Source organism: Choloepus didactylus, chromosome 23 (assembly GCF_015220235.1).
Source record: "Choloepus didactylus isolate mChoDid1 chromosome 23, mChoDid1.pri, whole genome shotgun sequence".
NCBI lineage: Eukaryota > Metazoa > Chordata > Mammalia > Pilosa > Megalonychidae > Choloepus > Choloepus didactylus.
The window spans coordinates 9,826,148-9,843,688 of NC_051329.1; the positions used below are offsets into that span (position 1 = coordinate 9,826,148).

At 41.7% G+C, this 17,541-nt stretch overlaps 2 pseudogenes; both read right to left on the reverse strand.

Annotated features, from left to right (window-relative positions):
- Nucleotides 1-3,088, reverse strand: LOC119519273 (annotated as a pseudogene).
- A 1,599-nt stretch (nucleotides 3,089-4,687) lies between these two features.
- LOC119519423 lies at nucleotides 4,688-5,001 on the reverse strand (annotated as a pseudogene).
- Between the last annotated feature and the right edge of the window lie 12,540 nt (nucleotides 5,002-17,541).

The following is a 17,541-nucleotide window of genomic DNA, read 5'->3' on the forward strand; positions in this document are numbered from 1 at the left end:
TCAAGGGTTTCCTGATTTTACTTTTGGATCATCATTTTTGTATGTTTCACTTATTTCCTTTAGTTTATTCTCAGGTAAGGCAGGTTGATATATAAATAAATTACCATATGGGTGAACATGATAAACAAGGTATTCTAACTCTTACATAGTTAGGGAGTCAATATAATGAAAAGAAATCACAAGATCTCCATAGCATCCGAGACCCTCTACAGGAGGATAAGTTATAATTCCAGTACCAGAAGGTTTTGGGTAGATAATCTTTGATTAAGTGGTGTTCTGGTACAAGGGGATGAAAAGTTTCTTTTCCAGTGGTATCTCCGGAATCTCTCACTTCTAAGGTTATCATTTCCATGCATCTCCTCATTGCTGAGTCTTCCATGGAGGAACTCTGTGTTCATTTGTCCGTTTCAAATGCATCAACAAATCTTTCCAAGGCTTCCTTTTCAGTAGAGATCCTACATAGCCCTGATGTAAAATAGGGCTTAAATCTTCTCCCAAAGTAAATTTTTTTTTCAGGATCATATTTGGAAAGAAGCTGTGCCGGTTTGCTAATGCTGCCCTTTTGCAAAACACCAGAAATGGATTGGCTTTGGTTACAAAGTTACAGACTTAAGGCCATAAAAGTGTCCAAGCTAAGGCATCAACCATAGGGTATCTTCACAGAAGAATGGCCAGTGGCGTCCAGAAAACCTCTGTTAGCTCAGAAGGCAGGTGGCTGGCGTCCACTTGCTCCCAGGTTGCGTTTCAAAATGGCGTTCTCCAAAATGTTGCTCTTGGGGCATTTTGTCCTCTCTTAGCTGCAGCTCCTCTTCAAAATGTCACTCTCAGGTGCTCTAAATGTCACTCACAGCTGCTCTGCGTCTGGGCCTGTGTGGCTCTTTTTTTTTTTTTTTTAATTAAATTCAGTTTTATTGAGATATATTCACATACCATACAATCATCCATGGTGTACAATCAACTGTTCACAGCACCATCATACAGTTATGCATTCATCACCTCAATCTATTTTTGAACATTTTCCTTACACCAGAAAGAATCAGAATCAGAATAAAAAATAAAAGTAATATAGAACACCCAAATCATCCCCCCATCCCACCCTATTTTTCATTTAGTTTTTGTTCCCATTTTTGTACTCATCCATCCATACACTGGATGAAGGGAGTGTGATCCACAAGGTGTCACCCTTTGTAAGCTACATTGTTATACACTCGTCTTCAAGAGTCAAGGCTACTGTATTGGAGTTTGATAGTTTCAGGTATTTACTTCTAGCTATTCCAGTACATTAAAACCTAAAGAGGGTTATCTATATAGTGCGTAAGAATGTCCACCAGAGTCACCTCTCGACTCCATTTGAAATTTCTCAGCCTGTGTGGCTCTTTTTAAAGTACTCCAGTGATCCAATAAAGACCTATCCTGAATAGGTGGGTCAACACCTCCATGGAAATACAGAACCAGTAGATTTCAACCTAATCAACACTAATTAGTCTGCCCCCACAAGATTGCATCAAAGATGACTGCATTTTGGGGGACATAGTACATCCAAACTGGCACAGAAGTCATCAAAGTGTCTAGTATGACATATGTATCATTATCTGCTTTCATAAACCAATCAGCACCTTCTAAATAATGGTCATAAAAATACTGAAAAGCTTTAATTGTTTTCCAGTATCATTGGTCTCTGCCTTCTTTGGTTTTTAATCCCACCGTAAGGAAGTCTTTATTTTCTTCTGAACTCTTAAACAAAACTTTGTTACAACATTAGGCCCTTGTAGCTTTGACCTGTTTGGCCTTTTTTTTCCTCTAGATTTTGAGGTCCTGTCATAACCAGTAAGAATTTTAACCCCTATAGAGTTTTTCAGGGCTGTCTGTGTCCTCGTCTTTACGTTGGCATCTGCACTGAGGTTCATCTGCCCTTCTAGATGATTCTGTCCCTTGTCATCTGAACGTGTGACGTGAGGATCACTATGAATAATATTAGGTAGGATATCACTTTGTTCTTCCAACAAAATATTAAATAGCTGACATCGGCGGCGGCTTCCTCCCGCCCCTACTGGGGGGCGCAGAGGGAGACAACACGGGGCTGGGCGACCGTCCCTCCTCTCGGTGAGGGCAGGAAGGACTCAGGGCCGCCAGCCGCTCCCTGGGCAGGCCCTGGGCTAGATGCGTTCTTAATCTCAATTTGCGTACGTGCGTGTGCGTGCGTGTGCGTGCATGCGTGTATATATACCCCTCGTAAATAGGACTCAGGTGTGGCCCAGGGCAATGGGAGAGAAGAAGCCGGAAGCTGGGAGTTGGAGAAAGCCGGAAGTCAGCGGAACCGGAAGAGCCTTCGAAAGGCGAGAATGGAGCTGTTTGATGGAGACGGAGATACAAGCCAAGGAACCCCTGCAGTCTTTTGGGAGAAAGCAAGCCTTCCTAGTGTCTTTATTTTGGACGTCTTCAAACCTCAAAACCGTGAGTCAATAAATTCCTGTTGCTAAGACACAACAAACTCTGGCAGACTAAGGCATTCCCTGATGATAGGGAAATGGCAACACAGTAGCATACGGTGTCATCAGATAGCTTTTCAAATTTCATTTAGAAATTATTTAATACCTGATATCCAATAGACTTAGGAAAATAAGACCAAAAAGACACAGTCCCACTAGTGTACACATCTGATAACTCTCCCAAGGTGGTGTCTTAGTTACTGGGGGAAACAGAATAACTGTGAGTGTGTTACCGTATATGGCAAAAGGTCTTTGCAGATGTGATTCCGTTCAGCATTTTGGGAGAGGGAGAGTATCTTGGATTATGTGGGTGGGTCCAGTGTAATTGCAAGGGTCCTTAAAAGTTGAAAGAAGGCAACAGAGGCGTCAGAGAAAGAGGGCAGAGGAAGGAGTGATGAGGGGCCAAAGTTTACAGGCAGCCTCTAGAGGTGGAAAAGGCAGGGAGCCGTCTTCTCTCCTGGTGGCTTCAGAAGGCGCCCAATCCAGAGGACAGCTTCGTTTTAACCCAATAAGACCCACTGCAGACTTCAGGATTCCAGAACCGAAAGAGTGTAAATGTTACAGCAGCCAGAGGAAACTTATCCACTTACCAACTCCATAGAGACATGTAAACATAAGATGCTTAACTCAGATTGAGCCACAGGGAATTCCGTTTATTAGCTTTCGTCGTTGATCTTGGGGCAGTTTGACTGGCTTTCGTTTGAGAGGATATTTTCTACGTTCGCTCAGGTGCTTGCCAATGACCCAGGGCCTGAGAGAGAAGCAGCACAAAGCTGTCCTTCCATTAGAGAAATGATTGTTCCACCCACAAAGTAATTTTTATAAGCACAGAAAATAAGTCTGTCACCCAAGCAACGTAAGAGATGTGTGTTTTGTTGTTGTTGTTGTTTTGTTTTTGGCCCTTAAGGAATTTAATGAGTTTTTCTAATACTTTCACAAAAATTTTAGAAGACTCCCTTTATGATTATGTTGCAACTCAAAGATAGTGAATATGGAACATCGTGTTCTCATCTTTGCTGTGGGTGGGGATGGTGGTGGTGATTATACACACACCCACTAAATACACGTACACACTTTTGATTCTTTAAGAATTTAAAATATAATCTAAAACTTGTTTTTCTTAGTCTGTTTTGTCCCTTAAGGTAAGACTCTACCCGGATATTTCTGCCCCACACAGCAGAGACTTCCTGTGGACCACTGTGGGTTCCACACGATTCCTTCCCTGCTCCCTGTGCTTCCACCCCTTTCATTCCCACGAAAGAAAGCACTTAGGGGTGGGAAAGATATTATCGAATACTTCTAGTTTATATTCAAGGTAATCAACCAAAAACCTTAAAACTTTTAACTGCTACTCATACTCAGTCCTTACAATATACTTTATAACAACAGTTATTTTGTTTTTTTTTTAAATAGTAACAGTTTTGAGTAGACAAGTCACTCAGATATGGGGAGAAAGTATAATTTGTCTTTATATTTTAATCTATTTTTCTGATGTCTACTTTTTGTTTTCTAATATACATATTAGCACAGGAGTACATACATGTGATTGATACAACTCCATATTGGGGCTGTGTATATGATTTATTTTTCGGTAGGATGCAAAATCAAATATTTTGAAGGCCTGTAGTTGAAGAGGGCTGAACTGGGGCTGGTTCCCAATCTTAGCAAACTGGGGAGGTAAATCGTTTTTCTTTCTTTTCATTCTACTGAAGACTCATGAAGTAAGAAAGCCAGTCTGCTGGACTGCTGTATTTATTTCAGGTGAAATTAAGTACTGGGACTTACTTCTGTCTCCGTTTCATACCTACAAGTTAGGCCCTTATGTGGCTGGCTTCCAAGCATCTTGCTTACCTACGAAGGCAATATAAAGGTGACTATTGTACTTCTTGTAACATTTAGTAAATTGAGGTTATCCATCCAGTGAGAACTGATTAAAGTGTTCTCTCTCAGCCCCAGGAAGCAATTAAACACGAACTAAATATTAGCTTAGAACTTTGGAAAGAGTTATAATAGATAAGTGAAATCGGTAGTTAAGAATTTTATAAAGTTTAGAGTTTAAAAACTCCAACGATTACAATTGATATTTATTTAAAGTAATACATTTGTAGCCCAAGTAGTTCTTAAATTGTGCATTTTAGGTTTTACCAATTTCATAAAAATACTATGGGGACAGCTTCATCCACATTTCAATTACATGATTATTTCTCTGCCCATTCTTCTCTCTCTTTTCTTTCCCGAATAACTTCTTTCAGATGTGGTTCAAGAGAGAATTTATCCTCCTCATATTTTTTCCACTGCTCTTTAGGCAAGATCTAATGTTTCATGCTCAGGTCCAGTGCTCTCTCAACACGAAACACCCTGTCAGTATAAAGGTTCTCAGGAATCCTTCATTCTCGGCTATTATAACATCTCTCATTAACCCCAGTTTATTGAACCCTGCAGCATTGTGATACCATTTTCAAATACCATCCAGCCACTGGCCTGATGCTGCAACAGCAGGATGGCCCGCCATTTTGACCAAGAGATGTTTTAAATGCAAGATCTTTTGCGTGAATTTAGACTTTTTCCCTTAAAAAATAAATACATATATATAAATATATTTTATTAGAACACTTGTAGGTTTGCAGAAACATCATGCAGAAAGTACAGAGTTCCCATATTAAGTCCCCCATCACACACACAGTTCTATTAATAACATTTTGCATTAGTTTGGTGCCTTTGTTACAATTCATGAAACGATATTATTATAATGCTGATAACTTTAGCACATTGTTTACATTGTGTTGTGTAGTTCTATGGGTGTTTGCATGTGTGGTGACTTCTATACAACCTAAAATTTCCTTTTTTGAATATACAGTTCAGTGGTGGTAGTTACATACCCAAAGAGAAAAGTAAAGATTTTTTTTAAATACAGAGTAAGAATGTTTGCCTCCTTTCATGTTCTTGTGTTGGGGTGGCACTACTATTTAATGGTAGAAAAAGACCAATGCTGTGATAGTAAAGAAAACAAAGAGGCAATGGCTATGACATTTGCCATAAATTTAGTATCATAATCTGAGAAGTTTACAGCGATTTGAGTCCCATTCAGGATGTCTTCTTTGTAACAAGGGAGGTAAATTCCTAGGTGACCAGCTGTCGCAGTTTTCCTGGGACCAAGAGCTTTCCTGGGAAAGTCCCAGGCAAATGAGGAAGAATTGGTCACCCTCAGAAAGATTAAGCCAACCAGCGTCAGACAAGGTCATTATGGCATGTATTTTATTTTTTATTTTTATTGTGGAATATAACATATTTATTTAGAAGTGATAACTCTCCAAGTGCGATTTAACAAGTAGTTAGCAAATTTCAAAGAATGTTATAGGTTCCAGTTCCATGCTTGCAGTTATTTCCTTATTATGGAATATAACATATGTGAAAAGGTGATAACTTTCAAAATACGATTTAACAAGTAGGTATATAGGAAATTTCCATGAATGTTATGGGTTACAGTACCACAGTTTCAGTTATTTCCTTATTGTGATATATAACATTTATACAAAAAGGTGATAGCTTTCAAATTACAATTTAACAAGTAGCTATAGAGCAAATTTCAAAGAATGTTATGGGTTGAAGTTCCACCATTTCAGTTCTTTTCTTCTGACTATTCTAATACCGTAGCAATGAAGAAAAAGAAAATTATACAGAGATTTAGTGTTCATTATTCTTTGTTTAATTCTATCTTGTCTGTTGCTACCCCTTCCTCTAGTTTAATCATTTTCTGATGGCAAGTATTTTAAGCTGGGGCCCCCTGGGCATGACCACCCTTCCCACCCCAGTTCACCCCAAGCTTCTGTGTTCCTGAGCTTCACTCTTCAGAGTCTGTAGCTAAACCTGTACTAGTTAGGCTTGAACTAGATCTGTTAGGAAGCGAGGGGTTGTTGTAAGAAGTTCGGGGCACTTTCTAAGAAACGTACACCGTAAACTGCAATTCCTGTGATCTTGGGTCACACGACTTCAGGCTTTCTCAGAAGTTCAAATAAAAACAGAACAAAACAAAACAGCAACAGTTATCTCAGGTGTACCCTTTATGTGACTTGTTGTGGAGAGCCGTCTCCCGGGACGGGCATAGCGCATGCGCTGTAAACCTGCTCCAAAGTCCCCCCGCCCATCGAGTGGAGCCAAGATGGCGCCCACATCCTGCTTCCGGCTTCTGATGTATGTAACCACCCGCTGTATTCACCAATCATGCTTGTGTGCGTGGCGTTAGCCCATTGGATACACGCAAGGTTTATAAGAAAGTTCCCGGGCAAAGCTCGGGGAGACAGCCCACAAGGAGCCGTACCTGACGGCCGCATCGAGGTTGTTCTCCCCCGAGGCGCCTCGTCCCGGGTGGAACCTGTAAAGATGATGATTGCCTAGTCCCATTAAAAGTTTATCTGCTTCACCACTGTGGGTCCCGAGTGATCACAAGTGCTCCGGGTAAGATACTGTCCGTGCCCTCTCTCCCCCTGTCTCTCTGGTCCCCATCGCCGGCCGACCGAGGACTCGAGGCGGGGCGGGGCGGCGCCGGACAAGTGGTGGCCCGTACGGGGAACTCATTCGCGTTCCCCTCGACCCGACGGAGACGTGCTCCCGGGATCCGTGGTTTGACCTCCGCGACTGATCACCGCGAGAAGGTAAGCACCCCCTTTTTTCGTGCGAGGACTAGGGCCCGTGGGCGTTCAGGTAGCCCCGGGGACTCGGAAGAGCTCTCCGAGTGATTAAGAGATAGTGCCGACTGCAAGCATGGGGCAGTCTGGGAGTTCACCCCTATTAACCCCCTTAAAGACCCTTTTGAAACAGCGGGGTATCTCAATTAAGAGAAGTTCTCTCCAGCGATTTCTTGATGATGTGGCCACTTTTGCCCCCTGGTTTCCTTGTTCTGGCAGCCTTAATCTGCCCTCTTGGATGAAACTTGGTCGTGATATAGACCGAGCGCGCCAAACGGGTGTCTGTTTGGACCCGATTCTAGTCCTTATATGGGAGACTGTTAAGGGCCATATCGCTCCCTCCACGTCACAGTGGAAAGGCCCTGACCCGGTGCTCGGCTGGGCCGGAGGCTCTGTTTGTGTTTTTCCCCAGGAACCAGGACGTCAACCAGTGTGGGTTCCGGAAAGACTGGTGGGAACCGTGGCATCACCTGGGGAGGCCGGGGAGCAGCTGTCAGAAACGCCAACGAATATACGGCCTGGGCCATTGGACCAAGCCTCCGGCCTTCAGGGACTTGAGAACATTAGGGAATTGAAGCCTGTTAGTTTCGACCTTTCCACACTGGGCGAGACTGTACCAAGTCACCTCTTGGTTCTCTTGGCCCAATTTGACTAATTGGATTCTCTTGATGGTGGGACTATTGGTGGGATTAGTCATTGTTAAATCTTTGCTAGAACGCCTGTTTCAAGCGCGGCAGTACCGTGTTACCATTATGATGGCTATGTCCTCCACCTTTGATACCCCCAACAGCGACCATTCTGATGGCCATACCCCATCCTGGCCGCCTCGGGCGGGGCACTCGGGAGCGAGGTTTGTAGCTAAGCGCGCAGCTATGTCCCGGGTATAACGGGCGACGCCAGCAGTCATAATTTTTGTCTCAGGTAGGTCCCTAAGGCAGAGTCATAGTTGTGGCCAGACTTGACTCTAGCCAATGCATAGGGACGCCTAGTGACGCCTCCGACTCTGGTTAATGCTATCCCTGCCCCCGCCTTTGTCCCCCAGTTGCAAGGCAAAGCACTGCAGGGAGAGTCATGTTGTTTCCAGCTCACGGACTCTCCTGTCTCCATATGAGGTGAGCATTCTGGTCGGTGCTAGAGGCTCCGCCGCTAAATGGCTGAGACCTAGTCCAGACTCCCCAAAGCACCGGAACAAATTGTGAGCCATCTGGGTTCACGGGAGCACACTCATCACTGGGGACACTGGGTCGATATAAATAATAAAGGGGGAGATGTGGAGAGCCGTCTCCCGGGACGGGCATAGCGCATGCGCTGTAAACCTGCTCCAAAGTCCCCCCGCCCATCGAGTGGAGCCAAGATGGCGCCCACATCCTGCTTCCGGCTTCTGATGTATGTAACCACCCGCTGTATTCACCAATCATGCTTGTGTGCGTGGCGTTAGCCCATTGGATACACGCAAGGTTTATAAGAAAGTTCCCGGGCAAAGCTCGGGGAGACAGCCCACAAGGAGCCGTACCTGACGGCCGCATCGAGGTTGTTCTCCCCCGAGGCGCCTCGTCCCGGGTGGAACCTGTAAAGATGATGATTGCCTAGTCCCATTAAAAGTTTATCTGCTTCACCACTGTGGGTCCCGAGTGATCACAAGTGCTCCGGGTAAGATACTGTCCGTGCCCTCTCTCCCCCTGTCTCTCTGGTCCCCATCGCCGGCCGACCGAGGACTCGAGGCGGGGCGGGGCGGCGCCGGACAACTTGTTTCATTATAAAACCCATCAGCTTTTTCTCTGGTTGGAGAGAGAACTTTTTGAAATACTCAGACTGTGTGTTACTCTTTCCCACCCATCCACCGCCCCCTAACCATTATTGGATTATTGGACAAATAGTTTCTAAATCAAATACAATGTGAATCCAGGTTTCTTTGGTTCAGAAGAGCAGTTTTTATTTTGAAAACCACCTTCACACGTGTGATCCTCAGAACCCCATTTTACAGTTGAGTAAAAATCAAACTCATGAATGTTTGATAAGACATTCTGGGGCCTTCTTGCCTTTTCTGATTCATTGTACCTCCTATCTGCCATGAGAAATTTCTCTTGGACAGAATTGATGGCTGAAGAGAATGAAAGCAGAGCGGGGAGGACTCCTCAGGTTCCCAAACCACGAAACTGTTATTAACATTTTGCATTTTCAGTTGTCTGAATGCAGATGGGAATAATCGATAAATTCACGTAAGCAAATCAAAAAGCACCATCCCCAAAGGGTGGGTTTTCCCAATTCTTTTGTACCCATAAGTGTGGCCATTGAAAAATCCAAGAAGACACCATGCTTCTGTGTCATCTTGCGACTCAAATGTTAGGTGTGTGTGTGACATGAGCTGTGCTCTGATACCAGAGATGTGCCGTGTGCAGTTATGTTAGCACAGACAACAGGAAGTGTTTCTGTAGGGTAACACCCTGCCCCTTGTCTCTGCTGCTTCCCTTTTTGTTTTGTTTTTTTTCCTTTCCCATCCTGTGAGTCCCACTCTCTCTGCCTAGGAAATTCAGTGCTAAGTGGGTAACAAACTGCAGTGAATTTCTTTGTGTCAATTGGGCATTAAAAACATTTCCTCTTTCCTGCCCCCTGCCTCTAGCCTTTTCTCTAGGCCTAAAGCACAGTTCAGCCTTAACCTTGTGTTGGGCCCAAATCTGCCATTTGGCTTTGGTTTGGGCTTGGCCGTGGGAAGACCAAGTAGTCGAATGCCTATTTCAGTGTCCGGTCCGGACTTCCTGAACTTGTGTGTGATCAGTGATCATAGGATCACATAGTGATATCATTGTATGAGGACTGCCATGGGGATTTGTTGTTTATATGCAAATATTCACTTTCATATCCTAGTTGTAACTGGAGTGGGAAAAAAAATCTCCTTAGGTGCATTATATATTGAAATTCTTTCAGTGGTTCAAGTATACATTTATATTTTATTATTGTTTGAATAGAATGTAGAATAATTGATTGAAAAACTGTTTTATTTTTTAAAAAATAATAACTAAGAACTTTCAAATAGTTAATTAGGAATATGGATTGACAGACTTTAGGGGAGATTGGATTGCCTCAATAATATTAGGAAAAATTATATACTTTTGAGCCATCAAATATGTATAGAATTTAAATATTAATATCAGGCATGCAAAGCTATTAGAAGTGTAAAATATGAGTGAGGAAAATAATCTCTTGCTTGCTTTTGAAAATACTCAGAAAGCATCTTCAGGCAGTATACAAAGCTTCAGTTTGGGGGATTGTTTCAATGAAATTACATCATCACCATCAATCTGCTTTTCAAGTACAGGAGTTGAAAAGGAGATAAATCATGGTCAGGTAGCATTAAGGAGAAAGGAAAGCTTCATAATTTGGTGGCAGCATCACTATCAACAGTATCTCATACTGGCAGAGCTGGCCAAAAATTATCCTTGCTCCATCTCTGGACAGTTGAAAATGAGCATCTAATCAATAAGCAGATGCTCAGTAGAGCACCTACTGGAAAAATCCAGCAGGCAGTGGTGCTCAGGAATGAATGAGCCTACAATATAAAAAATCAAACTTTAAAATTTTGATTAGTAAAATATAATAATGATACCAGACAGTTGTGGGGTTCTCTGCCCAATGTGCTTAACAGCCAATCCAAGACACTGGAGTTTCAAAGAGAGAAAGAATTTACTGCTGTGCGTGAAGCAGGAGATCAGATGGGACCTATTGGTCCCAAAATCTGTCTGACCGAGTCTAAGGAGTTCAGGGTTTTTATGGATTTAGACAGGTGGAGGTGGAGTTGTTACAGTTTACAATATCAAGTATCAACAGGGCTGAGACTAGCTGAGTTTCAGTAATTTGAGGTTTAATTTCTGGCTGTTCTACAGTGTAGAAAGAAAAAGGATCTATATAATGATTGAGTAATCATAATCATTTGTTTATTCTTAATTTCTCGGTTACAATAATAAAAGTGAAATAAGGATTAAACTCTTTTGGAAATTTTTTCATGTTTATTTTTGTACCTAGGCAGTTGATTCTGTGACAGTAATATTGGGCTTTGGCTATTGATTTGCATACTCAGCCATTTGACAAAGGTGTACCCGGTGTTCCTTTACTCTTCCTGTCCGGGATGTGTGCCGTTGTGGTCCACCAAGCCGGAAACTTCTTTGAACTTTATTTCATTGGCTCCAGAAGTAACCAAGGTGCGGAAAAGCTGTGCCTTTGCCATGAGCAGATCCCAAAGACCTTTCCCAGAATCCCTTTGCAGTAGTCCTTGTACCTGGCAAATCTGCTGAAGACAAACCAAAACATCTGTTGGGAAAAACTTATTGACTTCACTGTGACTGGCTTAAGGGGGCCTTCTGTGCTACATAGGCACTGTTCTCTGTGCTTGGGGTTTATCTGTGACTAAATAGATGAAAAAATGTGTCTTGAGGAGCTTACATTCCAGTGATAGGAGCCAGACAAGAGACAATAGAACAGTAAGTGAGGGCAGTGAGGGAAGGCAACTTGCATTTACCAGCACATGAGTATTTGCAATAGTCAGTATTTTTTTTAAAACCTGTGTTGTGGTGGTATTTATGTTCTGTTTTTTATTCTGCAGTTTATCTGCTTTTTTCTCTTTTTCTTAGACATACCTCTGGCAAGACATGTTTCCTTTTAATCTCTGAGTTTTGTTAGTTGTCTCAATTGTTCTGTATATCATTGATTTCTATCTTAAAAGTTAGTTCCTCGGGAGGCGGTGCAAGATGGCGGAGTGGTGAGGAGCAGAATTTCCTCTCTCCCGTAGAGCAGCTGGCAATTACCCAAGAACTATATGAAACAGTGTTTTTGGGGTCTCCAGTAACCAGTCACACATTAGACACAAGTTTGGAATTGGAGGAAAAGCTGAGATCGCAGCGAACATTGTAAGTTCCCCGGACCAGGGGTCTGGCGCCCCTCCCCACCCAGACCTCACAGACTGTCTTGCTGCTGGCTCCCTGAAAGGGGGGAAAAGAAAACCAAAAAGCAGCAATCTGCTGAGGGCAAGAAGGGAGGCTCAACCCAGCCTCAACTACAGAATTAATTAACAAATTAATTAACTATCTTTGGGAGCTGGGGTGCTAAAGAAGGGCTGGGCTCCGAGAAGTGGGGGCATGTAAAAGCGGGCACCGATTCCCAGACTCCAAAAAAAGCCATTTTTTTTTTCCCCTACATTTTGTCCCTTCTGGCTTCTCACTGATCCCTTATCTTTTTGCATTTCAATAGCCCCCGGCAGGGGTGAAACTGAAACTGAAGCGGTTGGAGAGTAATTATCAGACAATAGCCCAAAGCATATCTTTAAATGCTCTATTCTGACACTGACAAAACTTCCAGGCTGGGGAAAGACTTTTAAAAGAGACTTTTTTTTTTCCCCCTTTTTTCTTTTTCTTGATTTCTTTTCTACTTTTTTTTTTTTTTTTAAAATCTTAAAGTAATATATGTGGTTATTTTCTATCGGAAAGCCCAGGTTGAGGGACTAGGCTGGGCTTGGGGGAGACAGAGTACCCACAGTGTCTTTGAATTCTGTATTCACTACTGAAGGCCTCCACCCCTGTCTTTAATTGGCAACTCAGGCTGACCAAGGAATCTACCTGGAGAGTCCCCAAAGAGGAGAGGGGAGAAGGGAATAGTGCCCCTGAGAGACAACTGGAGTTCTGAGGACTGGGAGAGTGGAGGGAGGTCCAGCTCAACTGGCAGTCCTCCTTCTGGGAATTCAGACCCCAGGGGCTGGAATTCAGATTCCAGCTTCAGTCAGCCACGCCCCCAACAGGATCAGAGTCACCAGGAGAACTAAAGGCTCCATACCTCCTTACACTGGTGGGGGAGCTGCGGGCTGCCCAGCGCCACCTGCTGGACAGGAGAGGAAAAGCACCAATTCTAAAGGCCTCATAGGAGGGTCTCATTCTCAGGAAAACTCCATGCCCTCCCAATGAGACCTGGGCCTCACTAGACTGGGAAAATCTGACTAGGGTCGACCATATCTGAGGAGACCCACTCACAAAAAGGTTACATAGAGGCAGAGCAAGAAACAGAAAAAACAAGAGGGGAAAAATTCTGATCAACTAAATAGAACCTAAGTTAGAGGTCTAGAATAAGTTGAACTGAATAACAGAGGCCGGAGAGCAAAGCCAACCAACAAGAAAACCACTAGGTAAAAGACTGAAAACAAGCTCCAAAGTAAACTAATCAAGAGAATCAGATGCCTAGACAACTTAAGATAACAAGCCATACCAGGAAACACGAAAACATGGTCCAGCCAAAGGAACAAACTAATAGCTCAGCTGAGACACAGAAGTGGAGGCAACTAATGCTAAATAAATTTGATGAAATGAAGGAGGATATAGCAAAAGAGCTGAAGGATATAAAGGAGACACTGGCTGACCATAAAGAAGAATTCATAAACTTAAAAAAACAAATGGCAGAACTCATGGGAATGAAGGCCACAATGGAGGAGATGAAAAACACAATGGAGGGATACAACAGTAGATTTGAACAGGCAGAAGAAAGGATCAGTGAACTGGAAGACAGGTCATTTGAATTCATACACACAAAAGAACAGATGGTGAAAGAAATGGAAAAATATGAGCAGGGTCTTAGGGAGCTGAGTGACAACATGAAACGCACAAATATACGTGTTATGGGTATCCCAGAAGGAGAAGAGAGGGGAAAAGGGGCAGAAAGAGTAATAGAAGACATATTCACTGAAAATTTCCCAACTCTTATAAAAGACAGAAAATTAGAGATTCAAGAAGTACAACGTACCCCAAATAGAATAGATCCCAATAGACCTACTCCAAGACACTTACTGGTCAGATTGTCCAATGTCAAAGACAAAGAGAGGATTCTGAAAGCAGCAAGAGAAAAGCAATCCATCACATACAAGAGAAGGTCAATAAGACTATGTACAGATTTCTCTGCAGAAACCATGGAGGCAAGAAGACAGTGGCATGATATATTTAAGATACTGAAAGAGAAAAACTGCCAACCAAGAATTCTATATCCAGTAAAACTTTCCTTCAAAAATGAGGGAGAGATTAAAACATTTTCAGACAAACAGACACTGAGAGAGTTTGTGAATAAGAGACCGGCACTACAAGAAATACTAAAGGGAGTGCTACAGGCTGATAGGATAAGACAGGAGAGAGAGAGTTGGAGAAGAGTGCAGAAATGAAGATTATCAGGAAAGGTAAAAGGAGAGGAAAAAATAAGATATGACATATAAATTCCAAAAAACAAAATGGTAGCAGAAAGTACTGCCCTTACAGTAATAACACTAAATGTAAATAAAATAAAAAGACACAGACTAGCAGAATAGATTAAAAAACAGGCCCCATCTGTATGCTGTCTACAAGAAACTCACTTTAGACACAAGGACAAACATAGACTGAAAGTGAAAGGTTGGAAAAAGATATTTCATGCAAACAACAACCAGAAAAAAGTGGGAGTAGCTATATTAATATCAGACAAGTTAGACTTCAAAAGCGAAACAATCAAAAGAGACAAAGAAGGACACTATATATTAATAAAAGGGTCAATTCATCAAGAAAACATAACAGTCATAAATATTTATGCACCAAACAAGAAAGCCCCAAAATTCATGAGGCAAACACTGCGATCACTGAAAGGAGAAATAGATACCTCTACAATAATAGTTGGAGACTTCAATACACCACTCTCATCAATGGATAGAACATCTAGACAGAGGATCACTAAAGAAACAGAGATGTTGAATTGTATCATAAATGAACTAGACTTGAGAGACATTTATAGAACACTACATCCAACAACAGCAGGATACACTTTTTTCTCAATGCTCATGGAACATTCTCTAGGATAGACCACATGTTGGGTCACAAAGCAAGCCTCAACAAATTTAAAAATATTGATATTATACAAAACACTTTCTCAGACCACAATGGAATGAAGTTGGAAATAAATAAAAGGCAGAAGGTCATAAAATTCACAAACATATGGAGGCTAAACAACACCCTCTTAGAAAACCAGTGGGTAAAGGAAGAAATTACAAGAGAAATTAGTAAATACCTTGAGGCAAATGACAATGAAAACACAACTTATCAAAACTTATGGGATGCAGCAAAGGCGGTGCTGAGAGGGAAATTTGTTGCCCTAAATGCCTATATTAAAAGAGAAGAGAGAGCAAAAATTGAGGCGTTAACTGCTCACCTGGAGGAATTAGAGAAAGAACAGCAAACTAACCCCAAAGCAAGCAGAAGGGAAGAAATAACAAAGATTAGATCAGAAATAAATGCAATTGAGAACAGGAAAACAATAGAGAGAATCAACAAAACCAGAAGTTGGTTTTTTGAGAAAATCAGTAAAATCGATGGACCACTGGCTAGGCTAACAAAAAAAAAGAGAGAGCAGATGCAAATAAATGCAATCAGAAATGGGAAAGGAAATACAACTACCGACCCTGCAGAAATTAAGGAGATAATGAGAAGATACTGTGAGCAACTATATGCTAATAAACTAGACAACTTAGATGAAATGGACAACTTCCTAGAAAAGCATAAACAACCAACATTAACTCATGAAGAAATAGATGACCTCAACAAACCAATCACAAGTAAAGAGATTGAGTCAGTCATCAAAAAGCTCCCAAAAAGGAAAAGCCCAGGAACCAGATGGTTTCACATGTGAATTCTACCAAGCATTCAAGAATGAATTAGTACCAATCCTGCTCAATCTCTTCAAAAAAATTGAAGAAGAAGGAAAGCTACCTAACTCTTTCTATGAAGCCAACATCACCCTAATACCAAAACCAGGCAAAGATACTACAAAAAAAGAAAATTATAGACCAATTTCTTTAATGAATATAGACGCAAAAATCCTCAGCAAAATACTCGCAAATCGAATCCAGCAGCACATTAAAAGAATTATACACCACGACCAGGTGGGATTTATTCCAGGTATGCCAGGCTGGTTCAACACAAGAAAATCAATTAATGTAATACACCACATCAATAAATCAAAGCAGAAGAACCACATGATCATCTCGATTGATGCAGAAAAGGCATTTGACAAAATTCAACATCCTTTCCTGATGAAAACACTTCAAAGGATAGGAATAGAAGGGCACTTTTTCAATATGATAAAGGCAATATATGAAAAACCCGCAGCTAACATCACACTCAATGGGGAGAGACTGAAAGCTTTTCCTCTAAGATCAGGAACAAGACAGGGATGCCCAGTATCACCGTTGTTATTCAACATTGTGCTGGAAGTTCTAGCTAGAGCAATTAGGCAAGAAAAAGAAATAAAAGGCATCCAAATTGGAGAGGAAGAAGTAAAACTTTCACTATTTGCAGATGACATGATTCTGTATGTAGGAAATCCAGAAAAATCTACAGCAAAGCTACTAGAACTAGTCAATGAATACAGCAAAGTAGCAGGCCAGAAGATCAACACGCAGAAATCTGTAGTGTTCCTATACACAAGTAATGTGCAACAAGAGGAGGAAATCAAGAAAAAAATCCCATTTACAATAGCAACCAAAAGAATCAAGTACTTAGGAATAAACTTAACCAAGGACACAAAAGACCTTTACATAGAAAACTATAAGAAACTGCTAAAAGAAATTGAACAAGATCTGAAAAAATGGTAGAACATACCATGTCCATGGATTGGAAGACTGAATATAGTTAAGATGGCAATTTTACCTAAACTGATTTACAGATTCAATGCAATACCAATTCAAATCCCAACAACTTACTTTACAGAAATAGAAAAACCAATAACTAAATTTATTTGGAAGGGTAAGGTGCCCCGAAGAGCCAAAAATGTCTTGAGAAAGAGGAATGAAGTGGGAGGTCTCACACTACCTGACTTTGAAGCATATTACAAAGCTACAGTGCTCAAAACAGCATGGTACTGGCATAAGGACAGATATACTGATCAATGGAATCAAATTGAGTGTTCAGAAGTAGACCCTCACATCTATGGACAACTGATCTTTGATAAGGCAGTGAAGCCGAAGCAACTGGGAAAGAGCAGCCTGTTCAATAGATGGTGTTTGGAGAACTGGATATCCATTTCCAAAAGAATGAAAGAGGATGTCCATCTCACACCTTATACCAAAATTAACTCAAAGTGGATCAAAGACCTAAACATTAGCATCAAGACCATAAAACTCTTAGAAGAAAATGTAGGGCAATATCTTAAAGATCTTGTTAAAGGAGGTGGTTTCTTAGACCTCACACCAAGGCACGAGCAACCAAAGAACAAATAGACAAATGGGATCTCCTCAAAATTAAACACTTTTGTACATCAAAGGCCTTTGTCAGAAAAGTAAAAAGGCAGCCTACACAATGGGAGATGATATTTGGAAACCA